Source organism: Bufo bufo, chromosome 6 (assembly GCF_905171765.1).
Source record: "Bufo bufo chromosome 6, aBufBuf1.1, whole genome shotgun sequence".
In the NCBI taxonomy this organism is placed as follows: Eukaryota; Metazoa; Chordata; class Amphibia; order Anura; family Bufonidae; genus Bufo; species Bufo bufo.
In genome coordinates this window covers 435,835,074-435,862,185 of record NC_053394.1, presented here as the reverse complement: position 1 = coordinate 435,862,185, position 27,112 = coordinate 435,835,074, and the positions used below count along the sequence as shown (strand labels likewise).

General features: G+C 47.7%; 1 long non-coding RNA gene across 1 annotated transcript; it reads right to left on the bottom strand.

The window, feature by feature from the left end:
• Positions 1-701: 701 nt before the first annotated feature.
• LOC121004956 lies at positions 702-26,385 on the bottom strand. The gene is made up of 4 exons (XR_005779845.1): positions 26,374-26,385; positions 22,403-22,408; positions 17,950-17,955; positions 702-798 (listed from the first exon to the last, which is right to left on the bottom strand). It is a non-coding gene; the product is annotated as an uncharacterized LOC121004956 (long non-coding RNA).
• Between the last annotated feature and the right edge of the window lie 727 nt (positions 26,386-27,112).

Below are 27,112 nucleotides of genomic sequence, written 5' to 3'. Positions count from 1 at the left end.
GCTGGCCAATCGTAGCGCACAGCTCAAAGCCTGGGAGTCCTATACCGGGGGAACAGAGCGGCGCCCAGACATACTAGTAAGTGCAGGGGGAACCCTGGGCGCCGCTCTGCCCACTGATATAGTTAGTTTTTAGTTTTTAAATTAGTGAAAGGTCCTCTTTAAGCTCCTCGTTAGAGAACAGCAAGTTGTGCAAAAAGCACTGAACAGTTGGACATGTGCATTCAGAAGGTTAGAGAAGGTCACATTAAGTTCTCCTGTAAAGGTTAGAGTGCACTGAAAAATATCCCCAACTTAACTTTCCCATTATTATTATTATTTATTATACTAGTATTCATTTTGTATTTGGTGTTATCTTCACTTCCAGATTCAGCGCAAGATCTTATCATTTTTATCTCGGGTGGTTGTAAATTCTGACTTATGTATGCTCCTTAATACATTCTGAGATCCCTCTGGATATTGTTGCTTTGGAGGCGGATTTTTCCTCTACTGTTACCCTGAAACGTAATAAACAAACTCTTGTCTATACGGAACTCTCGTTCTGTCAATATATACACTTAGACTTCCCTTTCGTCCTAACCAGCAGCACAAGTGGGGTATTTGCCCCTGTGAAGCTGGTCAGGACAGGCGGAATTTTTAATGAACAAAAAATTTCTGCCTAAGTATCCTAATTAGTAATTAACTAATTAAGCCCCTACCCCATAGGTGTCAAACACAAGGCCCGCGGGCCGAATCCGGCCCGCCAGACCTCGTCATGTGGCCCGCGCAGCCGCCGCCGGCCGCCAGCCTTCACCTTTTATTCTCGCTTTTTTTTTTTGACACAAGAAAGCCGCCTCTTCAGCGCATGCGCGGCAGCCTACAAGCCAGAGAACATCTGCCCTCTAGCGGCGCCAACCGTTCTACACAGGAAATAATTGTACCGTATATCCTAATTGCTTGTGTAGAATGCAGGGCGGGCGGCAGCGTAACTCCCTGATGTCACGTGCCTGCACCGCCTCCTTTATGAATGAAGCAGGCGGCGCAGGCAAGTGACGTCAGTGAGTGACGCGCCGGCCGCCCGTCCTGCCTGCCGGCATTATACACAAGCAATTAGGATATACGGTACAATTAGGAGTGAGGGGGCATGTTTAATAACTTTTAATTCAATAATACATTTTATATTTGTATACTGGGGGGGGGGTTTACACGGAATCTGTGGATGGCACAGTTATGGGGTGGGGGTCTGTGGATGGCACTGTTATGGGGTGGGGGGTCTGTGGATGGCACTGTTATGGGGTGGGGGGTCTGTGGATGGCACATATATAACACTGCCATCCACAGATCTCCCCCTGTAACAGTGTCTGTCATCCACAGATCCCCCCATAAGTGTCCGTCATCCACAGATCCCCCCATAAGTGTCCGTCATCCACAGATCCCCCCATAAGTGTCCGTCATCCACAGATCCCCCCATAAGTGTCCGTCATCCACAGATCCCCCCATAACAGTGTCCGTCATCCACAGATCCCCCCATAACAGTGTCCGTCATCCACAGATCCCCCCCATAACAGTGTCCGTCATCCACAGATCCCCCCCATAACAGTGTCCGTCATCCACAGATCCCCCCATAACAGTGTCCGTCATCCACAGATCCCCCCGTAACAGTGTCCGTCATCCACAGATCCCCCCGTTACAGTGTCCGTCATCCACAGATCCCCCCTATAACAGTGTCCGTCATCCACAGATCCCCCATAACAGTGTCCGTCATCCACAGATCCCCCCCATAACAGTCTCCGTCATCCACAGATCCCCCCATAACAGTGTCCATCATCCACAGATCCCCCCATAACAGTGTCCGTCATCCACAGATCCCCCCCATAACAGTGTCCGTCATCCACAGATCCCCCCATAACAGTGTCCGTCATCCACAGATCCCCCATAACAGTGTCCGTCATCCACAGATCCCCCATAACAGTGTCCGTCATCCACAGATCCCCCCGTAACAGTGTCCGTCATCCACAGATCCCCTATAACAGTGTCCGTCATCCACAGATCCCCCCATAACAGTGTCCGTCATCCACAGATCCCCCCCCATAACAGTGTCCGTCATCCACAGATCCCCCCATAACAGTGTCCGTCATCCACAGATCCCCCATAACAGTGTCCGTCATCCACAGATCCCCCCGTAACAGTGTCCGTCATCCACAGATCCCCCCGTAACAGTGTCCGTCATCCACAGATCCCCCCATAAGTGTCCGTCATCCACAGATCCCCCCATAAGTGTCCGTCATCCACAGATCCCCCCATAACAGTGTCCGTCATCCACAGATCCCCCCATAACAGTGTCCGTCATCCACAGATCCCCCCGTAACAGTGTCCGTCATCCACAGATCCCCCATAACAGTGTCCGTCATCCACAGATCCCCCCATAACCGTGTCCGTCATCCACAGATGTTTAAAAAAAAAAAAAAAAGATTATTCTGACTATGTTTCTGCTTTCACAGCTAGTTATTACTCACATTATTACAAAAAACAGTAATAATTGAATGCAGTGACAATAATTTATGATAATAAAGAGTGGACACATAGTCCTACAGATACAACCGGCCCTTTGAGGGTGATGCTGATGCGGCCCCCGATGAATTTGAGTTTGACACCCCTGCCCTACCCCATATAACCCGGCCCCCAACTGGACGGGGTTGCTTTTTTATTGTCCTGTGGACTCCAGGACAGGCTAGACTCCTTACTGGAGTCTCCCATAGTTATCTATAACTCTATAATATGGTTATTATGATCTTTAATTCTGCCTTTTTGTTTTTCTAGGTATCCTAGAGTGTCCTGCCCTCTCCTGCCTGCGGTGGATTACTTCGGAGCCCATCTATGTTTTACAGTCATATCGGATGAGAGGGGGGGCGATAGCTGCTGTTTGGCTACTCCTGCCTCTTACCTCGTGTGCCGCTTAGCATTCGCTTCCGCGCTCCTCCGGCGTCTCATTGACGTCATTGATGTCACTTCCGGTCCGCGGCTCCGTCCTCCAGCGCTTTGTTCAGCGCTCCCCCTGTTTAAAACCCTCTTAAGTTCGTGCCCTCAGTTTTGCTGGAGCACCCAACGGGGGGAAATAGAGAAATTATATTATTTTTATTAAAATTGTAGTTTAACTCGGGATCCACCCCCAGGGTGGGGGAGTGGCTATAAACTCCTCCCCCTTGCGCTATTTAAGGCACCCGTGTGAGGCAGGTCAGTGTTGCTCTCAGTTTTCTGAGCTCAACTGACTTCTGCTGTTTGACTACTCCTGGGCTCAGGAAGTTTTCCTTGAAGTCACCTTGCTTTTTCTTTCTGGTAAGGTACTGCTCTCCTTTTAGAGCCATTCTTGGGTCCAAATTCTTATCCTGTTGTCTGTTTCTTAGGCAAATCCACTCAGAAGCAGAGGCATCTCGCCTGCTCCAGCTGCAGCACCCCATTGCCGGATTCGTACGAATTCCACCGATGCCCAGGCTGCCGACCCAGACCAACGGACCCAGAACCATCGGTGGTGGAGATGTTTTCATGGATGAAGCAGTTCATGGATACGTCCATTGCCAAGATCAAGGGAGCAGTCTCTAACAAGAGGCCCAGACAGGCTTCTCCGGGTCCTGTACCTATGTCTGAAGACGTCGTCTCCATTGAGGATAATTCTTCCTCTGAGGAAGAGAGTTCGGCCTTCCTCTTTCCAGCCGAAAAGACCCAAAGACTGTTACGCTCCATCAGGTCGAGGGACCATGCTGTTGAGCAAGGGGAAGCTCCACAGTCCACCTCTAGGGGGCCAAGGGCCTTTAAAGTGGATGAGTCTCTAAAGAAATGAATGGCAACCGAGTGGAAACACCCGGAGAAAGGTCCAGTTTTAACAAAGAGGTTTAAACTAATGTTCCCTTTACAGGATGCGGATTCTTTATTCTGGGTTCCACCTCCAAAGGTGGACATGGCCATATCGAAGCTCTCCAAAAGGACTCTAGTCCCCTCAGATGACGGCAGAAACCTAAAGGATCCCCTAGACAGACGAGCAGAGTGCACGCTTAGACGCAACTACTCGGCTGCCTCCGCCTCTGCCTCGGTTGCTATAGCGTGCTCTGAGGTATCAGAGTTCATCCGTGCACGCACTCTCAGAATCCAATCAGACTTGGATTCCGGGGTTGCCCGGGACGACATCCTGGACCAATTCAAGACTCTCTTACTGGGGATTGATTTCTTATTAGATTCCTCCCAACAACAATTAAAATTAGCGGCCAAATCTATGGCGCTTTCCTCAGCCAGTAGGCGCCCACTCTGGTTAAAACCATGGGCGGCGGACAACACGTCCAAGTTTAACCTTTGCTCCCTTCCCTATGAACCGGGTAGATTGTTCGGTTCTGAATTAGTTTCTCTCATGGAGAACTTAGCGGACAAGAAAGGTAAATCCCTCCCCCAGCAGTCCTTTCGGGGTCGAGGAAGAGGTAGAGGAGGAGGAAGATTTCAGGGGGGAGATAGAACCCAGAGGCGTTCTGAAGGTAGTAAGAGAGGTAGGGGTCGCGGTCGTGGAAACCGCAGGGCTGATCTATGACTCTCTACAGCCCGTCAATTCCCCTTCCCCACCCCCCGGTGTCCCAGAGGAAGGACCAGTTTTCAGTCCCCCAGTCGGTGGACATTTGAGTTTATTCAAAAGTTTTTGGATGCAAAAAATTCCAGACCCTTGGGTGCTACACGTGATAGCATCAGGGTACAAAATAGATTTAATTTCCCTTCCTCGGGACAAGTTCGTCCTAACAAGGACTTTAGCACCCGACAAACAATTAATCCTGGAAGACTCAGTTCTCCAGTATATACAGAAAGGGGCATTAGAGGAGGTTCCTCCTCGCGAATGGCGGCAGGAAGTTTATTCTCCCATCTTTCTGGTACCAAAACCATCAGGAGACTGGCGGATGATCATCGATTTACGTTACTTAAATCGTTTCATCAGGAAGAAGCGTTTCCGGATGGAAACCATTCGCTCTGTACTAAACATCCTGAACCCAGGAGATATGATGGTAACTATAGACCTGAAGGATGCTTACCTTCATGTTCCCATCTGCCCAGCACACAGGAAATATCTCAGAGTTGCTGTGGCCTTGCAAGGGGTAGTGAAGCACTACCAGTTTGCTGTATTGCCCTTCGGCATATCCTCAGCTCCGCACACCTTCACAAAGGTAGTGGCTCCTGTGGTTGCCCATTTAAGACTTCTTGGGCTAGAGGTCGTACCGTACTTGGACGATTGGCTTTTAAAAGCTGCAAATGCAGACGTCCTGCAGAGTCAGCTTCAACAAGCTCTCCAGATTCTCCAGGGTTTAGGTTGGCTGATAAATTGGGACAAGTCGCACTTAATTCCGTCAACCACGAGAACGTTCTTGGGGTTTGTGATCGTTTCACAACTGATGACCCTATACCTGTCCCCACAGAGGAGGGACAGAGTAATAAAAGCCGCACAGTCTCTTATACCGCCCAGACGAGTCTCCATAAGGGTTCTTATGAGGATGTTAGGCCATATATCAGCATCTGCAGAGGCAGTACCTTGGGCCTTGTGGCATCTTCGCCCACTGCAAGAGGAGGTCTTAGCGGTTTGGAGTCGCAAACCCAGGGACCTAGATCGGAATCACTCCCTGTCTGTAGAAGTCCGTTCCTCCCTCAGGTGGTGGAAGAACCTACTGGATGGAAAGCCTTTATCCCAACCTACTTGGGTGATTTTGACCACAGACGCCTCCCTTCTAGGCTGGGGAGCCCATCTGGGACACAATACAGTTCAGAATACCTGGAATCCTCAGGAGAGACTCCTCTTGTCCAATCTGAGGGAGTTGAGGGCGGTCAGGTTAGCCCTCAATCACTTCTCTCCTCTCATCCAAAATCAGGCTGTGAGAGTACGGACCGACAACACAACTGTGGTTGCTTACCTAAACAGACAAGGAGGAACGAGATCCCGGACCCTCCTGAGGGAGGTGGGATTAATTCTATCTTGGGCAGAGAGCAATCTATCTCATCTAGTGGCAGTCCACATCAGAGGGGATCTCAACATAGTAGCAGATCGTCTAAGTCGGGGCCTTCCGGTACCGGGAGAGTGGTCCCTGAACGACAACATCTTCTCCAGGATAGTCCAGCGCTGGGGGACTCCCGAGATCGATTTGATGGCAACTTGTTTGAACGCCAAAGTAAGCAGGTTCTGCTCCCTGTACAAAGAGGACAATCCGGTAGCGATAGATGCTCTGTCCATAACATGGAGGTTCAGGCTGGCTTATGTGTTCCCTCCAATTTCCATGATACCAAGGGTATTGATGAAGATCAAGCAAGACCAGACCTCAGTGATAGCCATCATTCCATTCTAGCCGAAGAGGTCTTGGTTCACCCAGCTCATGCAGATGAGTCAGGGCAATTATTGGAGACTTCCCCTAATACAGAACCTAGTGTACCAGAACACAGGTCCCTGTCTAGATCTGAGGAGGCTCAGTCTGACAGCCTGGAGACTGACCGGTCCCTTCTAGAAGCTAGAGGGCTTTCGGTGGAGGTCCTGAGAACAATCTCTCACTCCAGAGCGGATTCTACGAACCAGAAATATTCCCGCATATTCAAGATATTTATGCGATGGTGCACGAATAGAGAGGTAGTTTCCTCAGATCCTCCTCTCTCTGATATCCTTCAATTCCTGCAGGATGGTCTAGACAAGGGTCTAAGCCCATCTACACTGAGAGCTCATGTTGCTGCCCTGTCAGCATGCCTTGGTAAACTAATTTCTCAGGACCCCCTAATCAAGAGGTTCCTTAAAGGTGCTCAGAGGCTTAGGCCCAGCATCCAGAGACCAATCCCTGAGTGGGAGCTGCCAGTGGTCTTAAGGGGGTTGTGCTCTCCCCCCTTCGAGCCTTTGGAACAGGTAGACTTAAAATACCTTTCCCTCAAAGTTACCTTTCTCTTGGCCATAACCAAGGGTTGGTGAGCTCCAGGCCCTGGGGGCAGCGGAACCATATTTAAGTTTTCTGCAGGACAAGGTCCTGTTAAGATTTCTGCCTACCTTTCTACCAAAGGTTCCTTCGTTTGTAAATACCAATCAGACGATAACACTGCCGGTGTTTTCTCCTACTTCTAAGGGCTCTTTCACACCTGCGTTCTTGTCTTCCGGCATAGAGTTCCGTCGTCGGGGCTCTATGCCGGAAGAATCCTGATCAGGATTATCCTAATGCATTCTGAATGGAGAGAAATCCGTTCAGGATGCATCAGGATGTCTTCAGTTCCGGAACGGAACGTTTTTTGCCGGAGAAAATACCGCAGCATGCTGCGCTTTTTGCTCCGGCCAAAAATCCGGAACACTTGCCGCAAGGCCGGATCCGGAATTAATGCCCATTGAAAGGCATTGATCCGGATCCGGCCTTAAGCTAAACGTCGTTTCGGCGCATTGCCGGAGCCGACATTTAGCTTTTTCAGAATGGTTACCATGGCTGCCAGGACGCTAAAGTCCTGGCAGCCATGGTAAAGTGTAGCGGGGAGCGGGGGAGCAGCATACTTACCGTCCGTGCGGCTCCCCGGGCGCTTCAGAGTGACGTCAGGGCGCCCCAAGCGCATGGATCATGTGATCACATGGATCACGTCATCCATGCGCATGGGGCGCTCTGACGTCACTCTGGAGCGCCCCGGGAGCCGCACAGACTGTAAGTATACTGCTCCCCCGCTCCTACTATGGCAACCAGGACTTTAATAGCGTCCTGGCTGCCATAGTAACACTGAACGCATTTGGAAGACGGTTCCGTCTTCAAATGCTTTCAGTACACTTGCGTTTTTCCGGATCCGGCGTGTAATTCCGGCAAGTGGAGTACACGCCGGATCCGGACAACGCAAGTGTGAAAGAGGCCTAACACTCCTGAGGAGGAGAGATTACTTTCCTTGGACATCCCAAGGGTCCTCAGAATATATTTAAACAGAACTGAAGAGTTCAGGAGATCGGAAAATCTGCTGATCGCTTATTCAGGGAACAACAGAGAGCTCAAGGTTTCCAAGCCCACCTTGAGCAGATGGATTAAAGAGGCTATTAAGCTGGCATTTACGTCCCAAGACTTACCACCGCCATCCTTCTTATCTGCCCATTCTACAAGGGCAGTTTCTACGTCATATGCAGAAAGGAAACTAATCCCTTTAGAGCAAATTTGTGCTGCTGCCTCGTGGAGTACGCAAAACACTTTTATTTCCCATTACCGCCTAGAGAGTAGGCGTTCAGAGGGAACAGCCTTTGGGCGGTCTGTGTTAAATGCTGCTCGTCCATAGGTCAGCTCTCTAACTCCTGTAGGATAATTCAACTACTTAGTATTAGTCCTTTAGCCCTCCCAAAATTTGTGTGAGGTTCCTTGCTACTTCCCCACTTCTGCTGCTGGTTAGGACGAAAGGGAAGCGTCAATTTTGACGTAAATTTGTTTTCCCTTAGTCCTAACAGCAGCACACAAATATCCCTCCCTCTATGCTGTTATGATTACTTGTTAAAAAAGCAACTAGTCCTGTGGAGGACGGTCTATCTAAGGGGGGGAATTAATTAACTAATTAATTATTGATGATGCAGAATTTTATTCAACAAAAATTCCGCCTGTCCTGACCAGCTTCACAGGGGCGAATACCCCACTTGTGCTGCTGTTAGGACTCAGGGAAAACAAATTTACGTCAAAATTGACGCCTCCTGAAATTGACACAATTTCTCCTGGAGATAAGCTGAAAGAGCGGCCACCTGAACACGGATTGTACTGGTAAATAATCCTCTATCAAAACCATCCTGAAGGAACTCTAGTATTTGGGGTCTAGATGGGGAAGAAGGATTAATACCTCTTCCTATACACCAGGAACTGTAATTTTTCTCCAATTCTGGCACAAGTTCTGTTAGTAGATACACTCCTAGAGTGTGCTAAGGTATTTAGGGCCCTATCTGAAAAACATCTAGCTTTTAGTATGGGCCTACTAACTTCCAAGCTGTTAGATGGAAGTACCTCAGATTGTGACACAATTGAGACCCCTGAGAAATTAGGTCCCACTGTAGGGGGAAATTCCCAATACAAAGTTCCATCCGAAAAGTATTCTTTACCAAGTGACGGTTTAAATACCTCAGCTCTATTATCAGACACGATTTTCCTGAAGGTTTGGGAATTAAGAATACTGGGGAATAAACCCCTAACCCATGGGCCTCCGCATGGGGGGGCAAGTGCCCCCCCCCTGGAAATCAGTGCACATGGAGATGAACTCTTCCATTGTGTACGCGCTCATCTCCATAGTCATCTGTATCGCCGTCCTCAGGACAGCGATACAGATGACTGTGCTGAGGCAGGGGAGGGAGAGGCGTGTCCCTTTCCCTTCCTCTGATAGGCTGCAGGCACTAGGACGGCAGCCTATCAGGGGCCGGCGCAGGCGGCGCGATGACGTCATCGCGCCGCCTGAGCCATTCAGCGCGGGACACAGGCCGGAAGAGGCCTGCATCGCATGGCTGCCAAGGAGGTAAGTATGTGGTTTTTTTTTTTTTTGTGTACAATACTGGTGGCTACTGGCACATAATGGGGGTCTCTGGCTACTGGCACATAATGGGGGGCTCTGGCTACTGGCACATAATGGGGGGCTCTGGCTACTGGCACATAATGGGGGCTCTGGCTATTGGCACATAATGGGGGGGATTTCATTACTGACACATAATGGGGGGGATTTCATTACTGGCACATAATGGGGGGGCTGTCATTACTGGCACAAGGGGGGGCTGTCATTACTGGCACATGATGGGGGGGCTGTTATTACTGGCACATTATTGGGGGCACTATAGGGGCATTTACTGAGGCCACAAAGAAGGGGTGTTTTATATGGGGGGCTCTGTACAGTAGCATTTTATACTGGTACATTATGGGGGGCACTAGGAGGAAGGGGGGAGAGGAGTACTATGGGGTCATCTACAGGGGCACTATATAGGGGTATTTTATACTGTCACATTATGGGGGAACTATGGGGACATTAGCTCAACTGGGGGCATTATAAGGAGAATTATTTCTACTGCGGGGGGCATTATGGTCGGCTTTATTACTCCCCCATGGTATGACCCCCTAGTAGCAGCACCAGCCTCTCCCTGCTCTGCTATCCCTCTGCCCCTTCTCCAAATCCTTATTATGAAATCTTTCTCATTAGGATAAAACACATCAGCTCCGCCGAGCCCCCGGCCAAAGTGTGGAAGTGGTGTCCGAGATCCCCAAGGGCCAAGCCAAGTAACTGTAAGTGTTCATATGAAATATGTTTATTATACACATATAGCATACACTGTGCCCCACAATATACAGTATACCTCTACACTGTGCCACACAATATACTGTATACCTCTACACTGTGCCCCACAATATACAGTATACCTCTACACTGTGCCCCACAATATACAGTATACCTCTACACTGTGCCCCACAATATACAGTATATCTCTACACTGTGCCACACAATATACAGTATACCTCTACACTGTGCCCCACAATATACAGTATACCGCTACACTGTGCCCCACAATATACAGTATACCTCTACACTGTGCCCCACAATATACAGTATACCTCTACACTGTGCCACACAATATACAGTATACCGCTACACTGTGCCCCACAATATACAGTATACCTCTACACTGTGTCACACAATATACAGTATACCTCTACACTGTGCCACACAATGTACAGTATACCTCTACACTGTGCCCCACAATGTACAGTATACCTCTACACTGTGCCCCACAATATACAGTATACCTCTACACTGTGCCCCACAATATACAGTATACCTCTACACTGTGCCCCACAATATACAGTATATCTCTACACTGTGCCCCACAATATACAGTATACCTCTACACTGTGCCCCACAATATACAGTATACCTCTACACTGTGCCCCACAATATACAGTATACCTCTACACTGTGCCCCACAATATACAGTATATCTCTACACTGTGCCACACAATATACAGTATACCTCTACACTGTGCCACACAATATACAGTATACCTCTACACTGTGCCACACAATATACAGTATACCTCTACACTGTGCCCCACAATATACAGTATACCTCTACACTGTGCCCCACAATATACAGTATACCTCTACACTGTGCCACACAATATACAGTATACCGCTACACTGTGCCACACAATATACAGTATACCGCTACACTGTGCCACATAATATACAGTATACCTATACACTGTGCCACACAATATACAGTATACCTCTACACTGTGCCCCACAATATACAGTATACCGCTACACTGTGCCACACAATATACAGTATACCTCTACAATGTGCCACACAATATACAGTATACCTCTACACTGTGCCACACAATATACAGTATACCTCTACACTGTGCCCCACAATATACAGTATACCGCTACACTGTGCCACACAATATACAGTATACCGCTACACTGTGCCACACAATATACAGTATACCTCTACACTGTGTCACACAATATACAGTATACCTCTACACTGTGCCCCACAATGTACAGTATACCTCTACACTGTGCCACACAATATACAGTATACCTCTACACTGTGCCACACAATATACAGTATACCGCTACACTGTGCCACACAATATACAGTATACCTCTACACTGTGTCACACAATATACAGTATACCTCTACACTGTGCCACACAATATACAGTATACCTCTACACTGTGCCCCACAATATACAGTATACCTCTACACTGTGCCACACAATATACTGTATACCTCTACACTGTGCCCCACAATATACAGTATATACCTCTACACTGTGCCACACAATATACAGTATACCTCTACACTGTGCCACACAATATACAGTATATACCTCTACACTGTGCCACACAATATACAGTATACCTCTACACTGTGCCACACAATATACAGTATACCTCTACACTGTGCCCCACAATATACAGTATACCTCTACAATGTGCCACACAATATACAGTATACCGCTACACTGTGCCACACAATATACAGTATACCGCTACACTGTGCCACACAATATACAGTATACCTCTACACTGTGCGACACAATATACAGTATACCTCTACACTGTGCCACACAATATACAGTATACCTCTACACTGTGCCCCACAATATACAGTATACCTCTACACTGTGCCCCACAATATACAGTATACCTCTACACTGTGCCACACAATATACAGTATACCGCTACACTGTGCCACACAATATACAGTATACCTCTACACTGTGTCACACAATATACAGTATACCTCTACACTGTGCCACACAATATACAGTATACCTCTACACTGTGCCACACAATATACAGTATACCGCTACACTGTGCCACACAATATACAGTATACCTCTACACTGTGCCACACAATATACTGTATACCTCTACACTGTGCCCCACAATATACAGTATATACCTCTACACTGTGCCACACAATATACAGTATACCTCTACACTGTGCCACACAATATACAGTATACCTCTACACCGTGCCACACAATATACAGTATACCTCTACACTGTGCCACACAATATACAGTATACCTCTACACTGTGCCCCACAATATACAGTATACCTCTACAATGTGCCACACAATATACAGTATACCGCTACACTGTGCCACACAATATACAGTATACTGCTACACTGTGCCACACAATATACAGTATACCTCTACACTGTGCGACACAATATACAGTATACCTCTACACTGTGCCACACAATATACAGTATACCTCTACACTGTGCCACACAATATACAGTATACCTCTACACTGTGCCCCACAATATACAGTATACCTCTACACTGTGCCCCACAATATACAGTATACCTCTACACTGTGCCACACAATATACAGTATACCGCTACACTGTGCCCCACAATATACAGTATACCTCTACACTGTGCCACACAATATACAGTATACCTCTACACTGTGCCACACAATATACAGTATACCTCTACACTGTGCCCCACAATATACAGTATACCTCTACACTGTGCCCCACAATATACAGTATACTTCTACACTGTGCGACACAATATACAGTATACCTCTACACTGTGCCACACAATATACAGTATACCTCTACACTGTGCCACACAATATACAGTATACCTCTACACTGTGCCCCACAATATACAGTATACCTCTACACTGTGCCCCACAATATACAGTATACCTCTACAATGTGCCACACAATATACAGTATACCGCTACACTGTGCCACACTATATACAGTATACCTCTACAATGTGCCACACAATATACAGTATACCTCTACACTGTGCCACACAATATACAGTATACCGCTACACTGTGCCACACAATATACAGTATACCTCTACACTGTGCCCCACAATATACAGTATACCTCTACAATGTGCCACACAATATACAGTATACCGCTACACTGTGCCCCACAATATACAGTATACCTCTACACTGTGCTACACAATATACAGTATACCTCTACACTGTGCCCCACAATATACAGTATACCGCTACACTGTGCCCCACAATATACAGTATACCTCTACACTGTGCCACACAATATACAGTATACCTCTACACTGTGCCACACAATATACAGTATACCTCTACACTGTGCCCCACAATATACAGTATACCTCTACACTGTGCCACACAATATACAGTATACCTCTACACTGTGCCACACAATGTACAGTATACCGCTACACTGTGCCACACTATATACAGTATACCTCTACAATGTGCCACACAATATACAGTATACCTCTACACTGTGCCACACAATATACAGTATACCGCTACACTGTGCCACACAATATACAGTATACCTCTACACTGTGCCCCACAATATACAGTATACCTCTACAATGTGCCACACAATATACAGTATACCGCTACACTGTGCCCCACAATATACAGTATACCTCTACACTGTGCCCCACAATATACAGTATACCGCTACACTGTGCCCCACAATATACAGTATACCTCTACACTGTGCCACACAATATACAGTATACCTCTACACTGTGCCACACAATATACAGTATACCTCTACACTGTGCCCCACAATATACAGTATACCTCTACACTGTGCCACACAATATACAGTATACCTCTACACTGTGCCACACAATATACAGTATACCTCTACACTGTCCCCCACAATATACAGTATACCTCTACACTGTGCCACACAATATACAGTATACCTCTACACTGTGCCCCACAATATACAGTATACCGCTACACTGTGCCCCACAATATACAGTATACCTCTACACTGTGCCACACAATATACAGTATACCGCTACACTGTGCCACACAATATACAGTATACTGCTACACTGTGCCACACAATATACAGTATACCGCTACACTGTGCCACACAATATACAGTATACCGCTACACTGTGCCACACAATATACCTCTACACTGTGCCACACAATATACAGTATACCTCTACACTGTGCCACACAATATACAGTATACCTCTACACTGTGCCACACAATATACAGTATACTGCTACACTGTGCCACACAATATACAGTATACCTCTACACTGTGCCACACAATATACAGTATACCGCTACACTGTGCCACACAATATACAGTATACCGCTACACTGTGCCACACAATATACAGTATACCGCTACACTGTGCCACACAATATACAGTATACCTCTACACTGTGCCACACAATATACAGTATACCTCTACACTGTGCCACACAATGTACAGTATACCTCTACACTGTGCCACACAATATACAGTATACCTCTACACTGTGCCCCACAATATACAGTATACCTCTACAATGTGCCACACAATATACAGTATACTGCTACACTGTGCCACACAATATACAGTATACCTCTACACTGTGCCACTCAATATACAGTATACCTCTACACTGTGCCACACAATGTACAGTATACCTCTACACTGTGCCACACAATATACAGTATACCTCTACACTGTGCCCCACAATATACAGTATACCTCTACACTGTGCCACACAATATACAGTATACTGCTACACTGTGCCACACAATATACAGTATACCGCTACACTGTGCCCCACAATGTACAGTATACCGCTACACTGTGCCACACAATATACAGTATACCTCTACACTGTGCCACACAATATACAGTATACCTCTACACTGTGCCACACAATATACAGTATACCTCTACACTGTGCCACACAATATACAGTATACCTCTACACTGTGCCACACAATATACAGTATACCTCTACACTGTGCCACACAATGTACAGTATACTTCTACACTGTGCCACACAATATACAGTATACCTCTACACTGTGCCCCACAATATACAGTATACCGCTACACTGTGCCCCACAATATACAGTATACCTCTACACTGTGCCACACAATATACAGTATACCGCTACACTGTGTAGTCTGTTCTATAAGCACCCTTGTTTTGTGGCGGCGGACAGAAAATAATCTGGAAGTGCCCCTCCCGAGACCAGGCTCTGGATCCGCCACTGCACAGCTCATGCGTTATTATACATTGTGATAATGAATATAACCCTCAGAAACAAGCAGAGCATGGATGTCAATAAAATTATGCCCCCCCCCCCGGAAAAATTTCTGTGGACGCCCATGCCCTAACCCTACCTGAGAGGGAGGCACCGGCTCCAGGGCGGCCAGAAGGTTCTTGAAGGTTCTGAGACGCAATGAACCTCTCCGGAGGGTACAGGAGAAAAGAAAGCGCATAGCCGTTTTGGATAGTGCTTAGGACCCAAGGGTCTTTTATTATTTGTACCCACACCCGAAAAAACTAAGACAGACGACCGCCTACTGGAGTATCTTGAATGTCAAAACTGTTGCTTCCTGTTAGGCTTAGGGGCCCCTCAAATGCCACCTCTTCTAGGGGGACCACCCCCTCTCTCTCTGCCAGATGCCCGAGAGAATCTTGCTCTAGGGGGAGATCTATCTCTGTTGGAGAAATACCTACGGAGTGGTATAGAAGCTTGCGGTAAAGATTTACCCTTTTTGTCTGATAATTCTAGCATTAAAGTGTCCAATTCTGGACCAAACAGCCTACCGGGGGAGTAAAGCTAGTTTCTCAAATGATATTTAAAGGGTTGTCCCCAGACATGGGGCGCAACCACAACGCTCTTCTCCCCGTGGTAGAGAGGGCCATAGCCTCAGAGGCAAACCGCAACTGCTGATTTGCTGAGTCACATAAGTAGTCAATCGCCATATTTATATTTTTAAATGAGGACAGAATATCATCTCTCTGAACCCCTCCGTCTGTCTTCTTGCACCTTGTCAAGCCAACTTCACAAGAGGCAATAGATACAGCAGACTGACTTGCTGCTGCCACATATGATCTTTTGAGGGCAACTTCAGTTCTCCTGTCCATTGGATCTTCAAGGCTTGAGCCATCCTTGGCTGGAACTAAAGTTCTTTTAGAGATTTTTGCTATAGCTGTATCCACCTTTGGTCCTTAGACTGGGATTCCTCCAAGGGGTACATCATTTTGAATCTCCTAGAGATCACAGGAGCCTTTTCCGGATTTTTCCACTCCGCCTGCATTAAGGTGGAGTTCAAGCCATCTATTTTGAAGGCCCTTGGTCCTCTACCATCCGGGGGAGCTTCTCCCTGGTCCCCAGGCTAGCCCTCGGCCTGCACAAACGTAAGCAATTTTTGTGCTTTTTCCGCAGGAAAGTAAATCTTCCCTTTATCAAAGCCATCCTCATCAGAAGAGGTCTCTTTTGAAGAAGCATTTCTTTCCTCTATTATAGCAACATCCTCGTCCATAGGGGAAGATACACCCCCTTGTGGGGAGGATGCTCCATATCTTGACCTTTTCCTTGGGGGTAGAAAAAGTATCCTTCAGTTCTTTAATAGACCCCTCTAACCCACACTATTACATCCTGAATGGTGGGTTCTTGATCTTCATTAAGACGAGGACGACATGATTGACTCCTGTCGATCGAATATAGCCAGCACCCGCTGATTACCTGGCGTTGCACGGAAGGAGCGTGCTCCACGAAATCAATAGAAAATCCAGCAAGCCGCCAATGTGTTCAATTTCTTCTTTATTGCCCAATAGTGCAAAGTATTTCCAAAATTATAAATACTTTGCACTATTGGGCAATAAAGAAGAAATTGAACACATTGGCGGCTTGCTGGATTTTCTATTGATTTCGTGGAGCACGCTCCTTCCGTGCAACGCCAGGTAATCAGCAGGTGCTGGCTATATTCGATTTGGAAGAGGAGTTTGACACACTCCCTGCACACCAAATGCTTTCTCTTTTGTGTAGATTTTCCTGCAGACTCTCTGCCTGAATCTCTTGACATCTAAAAGAATGTACAATATATACCTATAATATCATTCAATAAATCTGGGAAGGAGGGGAGAGAAAGAACAGACATACTGTCACGGAAGGTGATGCAGAAAACTGGAAGTTATGGATAAACATCCGACTGGCTTGATCCCAAACTAAGGAACATATGGGTGAGCCCTATAAGACTTCTAGTGCTCTCCCTGACTGCTATGCCCATGCAAAGGTCTATATGATAGATAATTGCATGCCCACGTACCTTATACTATGTAACACCTGAAAACCCTATAATAGTGAGGGGACACGACCACCGGCTCCCTGCACTTAATACGGACGGAGTCAGGGTCACCTAGAATCAAGCCAGCACGGAAACACAAATAAAGGAAAAGACTTATCTGAGGAACCAGCAGTTGCAGCCTCTAGCAGTGAACACAATCCAGGAAGTAGTATAAACCGCAAAGTGAGGCAGTATGGGAGGGAATATAAAGGGAGGCAATCAGTGTAAATAGGTGACACCTAGGAGAAGAAAAGGCGATGACAAAGTGAAACCAAAACAAAGAACATCATGCAAGAGGTACAGAAGAACGTCTGCCAGAGCTTCTCAGAGAGCTGGCGGTGACACATACCTCTTGCAGATGCAGTTTATCAGCAAACTCCAGAAAAACCAAATCTATAGCTTCAGCAAACTGATTGAAGCAGGCTCGAGAGACCTGCTAAAGGATACTGCAGCTGGAACCAGAAAGTGTGGAAGCCATGCCCCCAACAGAAGTTATATACACAGCCCTACTACTACTACTGTCTTACCTACAGCAAGCAGCAGGCACATAATATACAGAGACAAAAAGGACCCATTGATTGAAGAGCGGCCCTGACATGCCCTCTGCAATCAGAGTTCTGACGCCCGGCCAGCCTGTAAGCACCGAAGTGGATAGGAGACTAGACGGCAGGTGAGAGCTGTTCCTGCAGTCTCCTCAATACACCTGTCCTGCTCACAGGGCGAAAAAAAAACTCAATGAGCTGATGGGGTGTTGTAGACTTAATCATTAAAAATTCCACAGGTCCTGCTAGCTCACAGGGGGGATTGTTAACCCATTATTGTGCTGCAGACAGACGCTAGGGAAGGTGGAGATCCTGCTACAGAAGGGAGCTGCTTCATTACCAAGTACTCACCTACAAGCCATTTCCAGCGTTGTGCAGGTCTAAATCTGGTGAGTTTTCATCCTTGACCTTTACTCCTCAAGCAGTTGATCAGGGACTATCCTGAGGGTAGAATATTCTACTTCCGGAAAACCATTTCAAATGATCAAATTATAAATTCCCATCAAGCTATATCAATCTGCTCAGCTCCTCCTGCTCTATAACACATTCCCGTACATCCTGAACAGCAGCACAACGGGGTATTACTGCCCCTGTGGACAATCAGGACAGGTGGAACTTTTATTAATTAAAACAAAGTAAAGTACTAATTAACCCATTAGGTCCCTATAAACCACTCCCCTTGCACTGACCCCATGCGATTTTTTCTGTCCTGTGGTCAGACCAATCTAGACCAATCTCTTTTAATACTAGTCTAATACTATTCTATATTTTTTTACTTTCAGATTCGGGATCCCCTGGTGCCGAGGCGTCCGTTCCTGGAAGAATTAGATCGGTTCACTGTGCGCTCCCCGTCCTCTGGAGCAGTGTGGGTGGCGCTTCCTGGGCCTTCCGCCGCCATCTTGGTCCTCCTCCTCTCTCTGCTCGGCAGGGATAGCGGGCGCTTCCGAACTGGAAGTAGTAGTTCCACTTACGTTTTGGTTCTTAAAAATAAGAAAATATTTTCCTTAGCCTGAATTGGGACCCTTTGGGTCCCCCTGGGTGGGGGGTTCCGAGGTTTTTTTTTTAGGGAGTAGGGCGCTCACATCAGAGAGGTGGACTCCTCTCTGCTATTTAAGAGGCTCAGTTGGCTTCAGCTGTCTCTCCGTTTTGAGAGTTGCTGATGCCTTGTACTGTGCGTTACTAAAGCCAGTGTGCCACACACACTACTGCGGACGCTTCCTGAAGCCCAGCTGACGCTATCTGTTCATTTCTCCCACACATCGGCTGAATTATTGCAATGTCTTCTCCAGGCTCGGGGAATGTACCCTCTTCAGGACGGAAGTCTACATCCAAACATAGGCACCTGACGTGTTGGGGCTGTAGCGCCTTACTGCCTGACGACTATATCTATAGCAGATGTCAGAGTTGTTGCCCCACTCCAGATCCTGAGCCCCAGTCTCTGGACATGATAACCTGGGTAAAATAATTTGTGGGCAAGTCCATATCTGACACATTAGCCCAGAAAAGACCCAGACAAAGTTCTCCTAGAAGATCTTCGTCTTTTGGAGAAGACTTGATGGTTATTGATGAAACCCATTCCTCGGCTTCAGATAGTCAAGATGATGAGGACTCTTCCACCCAGATATTTCCAGTTAAAAAAGTTCAGTGACTGTTGAAATCCATCAGGTCAAGGGACCAGGATGTTGATCAAGGGGAAGCATCTGCATACACCTCTAGGGGGCCTAGGGCCTTCAAAGTGGAAGAGTCACTCAGAATGAAGCATCCAGAAAAGGGACCAGTAATATTAAAGAGGTTCAAAACCTTGTACCCCTTAGTCCAGGGTCATCTGTACCAATGGGGCCCCCCTCCCAAGGTGGACTTAGCCATATCCAAGCTATCAAGACGCACTGTGGTTCCCTCTGACTATGGTTCTAATCTCCAGGATCCTCTGGATAGAAGGATTGAGTGCACTTTAAGAAGAAGTTATTCTGCCGCATCCACCTCAGTTGCACTTGCGTCCTTGGAGGTAGCCAATTTTCTCAGGAAGAAGCTCCTGGAAATCCAAACAGATCTAAACTCTTGCGTGGCTAGAGCTGATATCTCTTCTCAGTTCAGGTATGTGCTTTTGGGGGCGGACTTCTTAAGTGAGACAACATCTCAACAGCTGAGGTTGGCTTCAAAGTCTATGGCTCTTTCTGTGGCTAGTAGGAGGCCTCTCTGGCTCAGGCCCTGGAAGGCAGACAATGCCTCTAAATACAATCTTTGTGGTCTCCCTTATGAACCAGGTCTGAGCTAGACAAGATTATGGAGGGACTCTCTGATAAAAAGGGAAAGTGTCTCCCTCAGCAATCCTCTAGAGTGAGAGTTAGGCAGTTTAGGGGATCCAGATCCCAATCCTACCATAGATCCCGCAGAGGGCAAAGATCTCACGGCAGAGGATATCCTCGCACCGTCGGGGGGAAAAAAAGTCGAGCCTTTGACGCCATCTCTACTCCCCTGGCAGGTCTTATTGTAGACCCTCTTATTCCCCCCGGCTTGCTCACTCCTGTAGGCGGACGTCTCCGGCATTTCCAAAAAAATTGGGAAAACAGAATTTCCGACCAGTGGGTTCTTCAGGTTATAAGGGAGGGGTACAGAATAAGTTTCTTAGCTCCTCCTCCTTCAAAGTCTGTGAGGACTTCACTCCTCTCTCTAGTAAAGCAGGCGTGCCTAGAACAATCCATCCTTCTTTACCTACAGAAGGAAGCTCTGGAGGAGGTACCCTCTGCAGAGAAAAGATCAGGAGTGTACTCCCCCGTGTTCCTTGTACCCAAGCCAAGTGGGAGCTGGCGAATGATAATAGACCTCCACTACCTGAACCGTTTCATAACCCAAAAACGGTTCAGAATGGAGACCATTCGCTCGGTCATAGAAGTTCTGCAACCAGGGGACCTCATGGTCACCATCAACCTCAAGGATACGTATCTTCATGTACCCGTTCATCCGGATCACAGAAGATACCTATGGATTGCTGTCTCTCTAAAGGGCACTGTCAGACATTTTCAATTTGCTGTCCTGCCTTTTGGAATCTCTTCCCCCCCCCCACACACACACACACCTTCACAAAGGTTGTGGTGGCTATAGTGGCAGCCTTGAGGCTAGAAGGTCTAGAGATTATTCCTTATCTAGACGACTGGCTACTAAAGGAAGCGTCTCTAGATGTGTTGCAGAACCATCTTCATCAGGCTCTTAATTTTCTCCAGCATTTAGGCTGGATAATAAATTTGGAAAAATCCAAAATCCTACCAGCAACATCAAGAAGATTCTTGGGGTTAATAATAGACTCATCTCGGATGACTCTCTCCCTCACTCCGGAGAGATGCCAGAAATTAATCAGAGCCGCAGGGTTCCTAATGGTCCCCCGTGTGGTTTCCATCAGAACCTTGATGAAGATGTTGGGCCACATGTCAGCAACTGCAGAGGCAGTCTGTTGGGCCCTGGCACACTTCAGTCAGAATGCTTGGCCATGTGGAACTGCAACCCTACTGGGTTAGACAAAATATGTTTCCTGTCTTCTCAGGTACGCCGCTCCCTCAGGTGGTGGAAGCAGCTGAAAGATGGAAGTTCCTTGATTCCACCCTGTTGGTGATCTGGTGTGGTTGTCCACTAAGAATATCAAATTGAGAGTGCCATCTTGGAAACTGGGTCCAAGATTTATTGGTCCATATAAAATTTATGCGGTGATCAATCCTGTAGCGTTTCGGCTGGATCTTCCGCAGACTTGGAGGATCCATGATGTGTTCCACAGGTCTTTACAAAAAAAATACGTGAGACCGGTGGAACCATCGCCATTGCCTCCTCCTCCTGTTCTAGTCGAGGGAAACTTGGAGTTTGAGATCTCCAGGGTTCTCGACTCTAGAGTTCTTCGGGGTTCCCTTCAGAACCTGGTGCACTGGAGGGGATACGGCCCTGAGGAGAGGATGTGGGTTCCGGCGTTGGATGTCAACGCCAGCCGACTGGTGAGGGCCTTTCATAGGTCCCACCCGGATAAGGTTGGTCCGGGGTGTCCGGAGGTCACCCATAGAAGGGGGGGTACTGTCATGGTCCGCTCTGACGATGTGCGGAGGTCGGCCAGGATAGCAGCACGAGTTTAGTGTTTGTTTTGGAGCCGTGCTGGATCCGCCTTTCATCAGGTGCACTGGGTCGGGTCATTAGTTTAAATAGTACACCATCCCAGTGCTCTGAGCGGATTATAGGAATCATTGTGGTCTTGGAAGCTAGGAAGGAAGGTTGTCTACTCCAGCCTCAGAAAGATAAGTGTGATTTCTAGTTTGGTTGTTTTGTGTCATCTCTCCCATCCAGGTTCTGTGCGAGCAGGCTGCTCTTATTTCCCCTCTTCACCATCTTAGGGAATTTAGGGTGTTTCAGCCCAGGCACGGGGACACATCATACCTACCATAAAGGTCTGCATGTGGGCTGAGCAGTGCAGGGAAAGAGGTCAGGGATTAGCTAGGAGGTGACCCTTCCCCTGTCTCTCGCCCAGAGCCTGGTTGGTGGGTTATCTGTGAGTCTGAGTGCACGCCCGCCGTGACACTTTGTTTCCCCATGGAATGAATAGGGATTTTGACTTTCGTATTTGATTTCTATATTTTGTTTATGTATTGATTGTTGTGTTTTTTGCTTATCATTACTATTGTGATCTATATAGCCTTGATCACATTAACTCTCCTCTTCTTACTTTTCACAGAAAAAATTACCCCCATAGCCTCATCATAACAGGTAGTATATACCGCCACATAGTTTAGAGCTATTATTAGTATTGGCTTCTATGTCCCTTGTTTGCTTGTACTTTTCTATTCATAACCGATGTGCATTTAATTATAGTTACATATTATTTCATAAGCCCTGTACATTCTCTGCCATGCGGCGAGCCTGCGCCTGCGTATTTCCACTACATCCGTTACCTCCAGAGCCTGCGCATTAGGCCCCGATCTCTGGACACTCTCAGTCCGGAGGTGGGTGTTCTTGCGCATGCGCAAGTGATGTAATCACTCTCGCGATACTTCGGCACGCTGGCGCCTGCGCAGTGTTCTCCTCCATCTCTGCTCAAATACCCCGATCTCCCGCTTGACACACAAGTCTACCCGATGCCTCCAGATCCTGATCACTAAGGTTTGTTTGTGTGTCTTGCCACATGCCGCCATTATTGCTGTGTGTTCTCCTGCAATCCTTCTTCTGCCCTTTATTGTGTATCCTCACATTGATGCTCTTGATGAGGATTATATTCCAGCTTGCATACTTGATATTCCTCTAATTAAGCCTGCAACATGTATTACACTGAATGTCTTGTCTTTTATGAAAGTTGCACAATTCCAGCTACTATATGATTATTTACACATCTTAATTACTGCTCCCCTATATAGGTCTTGTACTTATTCTACCTGGATTGAGATGAGCCTCTCCCTACCTTGGAATCAACCTATATATGTATATATATATATATACAGTACAGACCAAAAGTTTGGACACACCTTCTCATTCAAAGAGTTTTCTTTATTTTCATGACTATGAAGGCATCAAAACTATGAATTTTATTTCAAGACACGGAGGCGTTTTTCTCTTACAGGTGACGCAGGGTAACCCTGCTTAGTTTAGTATTTAGTTAGGTTATATTAGATTAAGTTAGCGTTATTCTTATCCCCTCTGGGCCTATTATCAGTGCTTCTGCTCCAGGGGCATAGCTGATTGCACTGCAACTTATTACATTGTTAACAGTGGGCATCTGAATATTCATCATGTCCCATAAGGCACCACCTTCGGCCCAGGGGACCCCTTGTCAAGGGGACAACCCATCCCCTTCACCAAATCTGGGGATTGTGCCGTTGTCAGGGGGAATAGTGCCCATATCTTCTGAGACGCAGGCCTTGCCTCTGCAAAAGTCGATATCTGATGCCATTATTTCTGCCATGGGGTCTATGTCTTCAGTGCTGACTCACTCCATTTCCCAGGTATTGATTGCCAACCCATCTTCTAGTTTGGCCCCTAACCCAATCCCTGTGCCAGCCCCAATTGCCTCCAGAAGCGATGTGAATGATGGCGTTGTTCCATCCAATGACAGCGCGCTTAGGCCACGCAAGAGAGATGAGGAGGCATTGATGGAATCTCATCACGATTCCGATGATTTAGACACTGATATGTCACCTACACATAGACCATCTGTGTCTTTCTCGCCATTACCCCTGAGACCGTCTGAGGCGGATCCTCTATCAGACCGCGGTCAGGCCTTTTCCCTGGTTGACCCGTTATTTGACCCAGACACTCTGCATCACCCTAGATCCGCAGAATGGCTACCGGCCCCGCATGTGACCAGTTATTTGGAGTCCATGGTCCGTAAGCCCCTTAGTAAGGAGGTACGGAACAAACTCCGGGCTGAATGCCCTCGTTCGGCTATACTCAATAAGGTGTGCGAGACGCCGGTCGTGGACCCGAAGATGGTCCAATTTTTGTCCAAATCGGGGTTTAGCCCCCGTAGAGGCCTAGACTCGGCTCTCAAAGCTTGTAAGACAAGTTACTGGACATTGTGGGGCCCCTTGGAAAAAAAATTTGATATGGCGGAAACTGCCAAAGTGGAAGTTCAGCAGGTCAACCCGGAAGAACTCCGTGGTTGGGCCCAAAGAGCCAGTTGCATGGCAGGAAATGCAAACTCTTCCCTTGCTATTGAGCGCTGCAAGGCCATTTTAATGAAGATTGAGCCCAAACTGACCAATATGGCTCTCTCAGAATCAGGGAAAGAGGCCCTTGGTTTCCTTTTCGGGGATCCTTTTATCAAAGAACTGGGTAAATTTGTGGGGACCTTTACTGCCCTGGATAAAGCTCAGGCTTCAATGCGCAGGGTATTTAGTGGTAGGGTTTCCACCAGGGCCGGCAGTGCTAGGGGCCGTCTGTCCGGCCGCTCCTCATTTCAGACCAGAGGTGCGGGTCGAGGCTCCTTCGCATCTTACTGTTCACCGGCTCAAGATCAAAGGCACCAGCCATCCTTCTTCCCATCCCGTGGCGCTACAGGACAGGGGAGACCTTACACAGGAAATCCAAACCTCAGACAAAGTCTCCTTCCCCTTCCCCCTTTTTCGGACAATTATGTAGGGGGCAGACGCCAACATTTTACTCATGTTTGGGCGACCATTACCAATGACCCTTGGGTGTTGTCAACGATTCAGGGTTTTCAGATAGAGCTGGTGGGACCACCGCGGGTCGCGCCTCCGCTTCATCCCGCAGCCAGGTCCCAGGAATCGCAGCGTCTCGTAGACACAGAATTACAGGCTTTGTTTCACAAAGGGGCTAAAGAGCCAGCCCCTCTCGATCACGACGGCGTGATCAGCAACATTTTCTTGGTGGAGAAAAAAGGAGGCCAACTTCGTCCCATCATCAACCTCAAGGCCCTCAATACCCTAGTCAGGTATCGTCATTTCAAAATGGAGGGCATCCACTTGCTGCGGGACATGCTTCTTCCGGGCGACTGGATGGCCAAGTTAGACCTCAAGGATGCGTACTTGACGGTCCCGATTGCGCCCTCTTTCAGGGATCTTCTTCAATTTCAATGGCAAGGGGCTGTTTGGCGCTTCACGTGCCTTCCTTTCGGACTCTCGTCCGCCCCATGGTGTTTTACCAAACTTATGCATACAGTAGTTGCTTGGCTCCGTTATCGGGGGGTGAGACTTATAATTTATCTGGACGACATTCTGATCATGGCCGAAGACCGTGTTTCTCTCCAATCACACCTTCAGATGTCGGTTCAGCTCATTTCCGCTCTGGGCTTCATAGTCAACCGCGAGAAATCCTGTCTTACTCCTTCTCAATCCATGGAGTTCCTCGGGTTCATGGTGGACTCGGTCTCTTTGACCCTCAGCCTTCCTTCTGCGAAGGTGCGGTCGATCCGCAAGGAGTTGCGACGCACCCTGACCTTATCACAGATTTCGCTTCAACATCTGGCACGAGTGATAGGTCTTCTATCATCTTCCATTCAGGCGATATTCCCGGCGCCACTGCACTATCGAGCCCTGCAGCGCCTCAAGATCGCTCACCTGCAAGCCGGTGCAACCTATGCGGATCTGATCTCCTTGGACTCGGAAACGAGGGACGAGTTGGAATGGTGGATTGGCAACCTTTCCGCCTGGAACGGCAGAGCCCTTTTTGGCCCATGTCCGGATATCGTCGATGAGTCGGATGCCAGCCTCCACGGCTGGGGCGCCCACTGCGAGGGTGTTTCCACAGGAGGCCCCTGGTCTGCAGTAGAGTCCCATTTACATATCAACGCTCTGGAGCTACTAGGAGGTTCCTTTGCGATTCACAGCTTCACCAGTGGGAGAGTCAGAGCATGTATTCGTCTTCGGATGGACAATGTCTCTGCTGTTCGATACATCAACTCCATGGGAGGTACCCGTTCCACTATGCTGACGCACTTGGCGAAGGATTTCTGGGATTATTGCCTGACCAACGACATTTCGGTGGTGGCGGAATACCTGCCTGGTCTACACAACACGTTGGCCGACTGGAATTCACGCTACATTTCGGATGCCAGCGACTGGAGATTAGATGTGGAAATCTTCTCCACCATCGCGTCCTGTTGGGGCCCGTTTTCGCATCTCGCTGGAACGCCCAACTTCCCAGGTATTTCAGTTGGAGACCGGATCCGGCGGTGGATGCTTTTCTTCAACAATGGTCAGAAGACGTGATGTATGCTTTCCCGCCGTTCTCTCTTATTCCGTGGATTCTAGCCAAGATACGTCTCCAAGCCTCAGAGCTGGTCCTGGTACTCCCGTTTTGGAGCACTCAGTCGTGGTTCCCACAACTGTTGGAGTTACTGGTGGAAGTGCCCCTGCTGCTTCCTATGCATCCATCTCTCTTGCTGGATCCACTGAATCAGCCACATCCGCTGGTGTTGGAGGGTTCGCTGCGTCTAGTAGCCTGCAGAGTGTCGAGGTGTCCTGGCAGACAGAAGGACTTTCGGA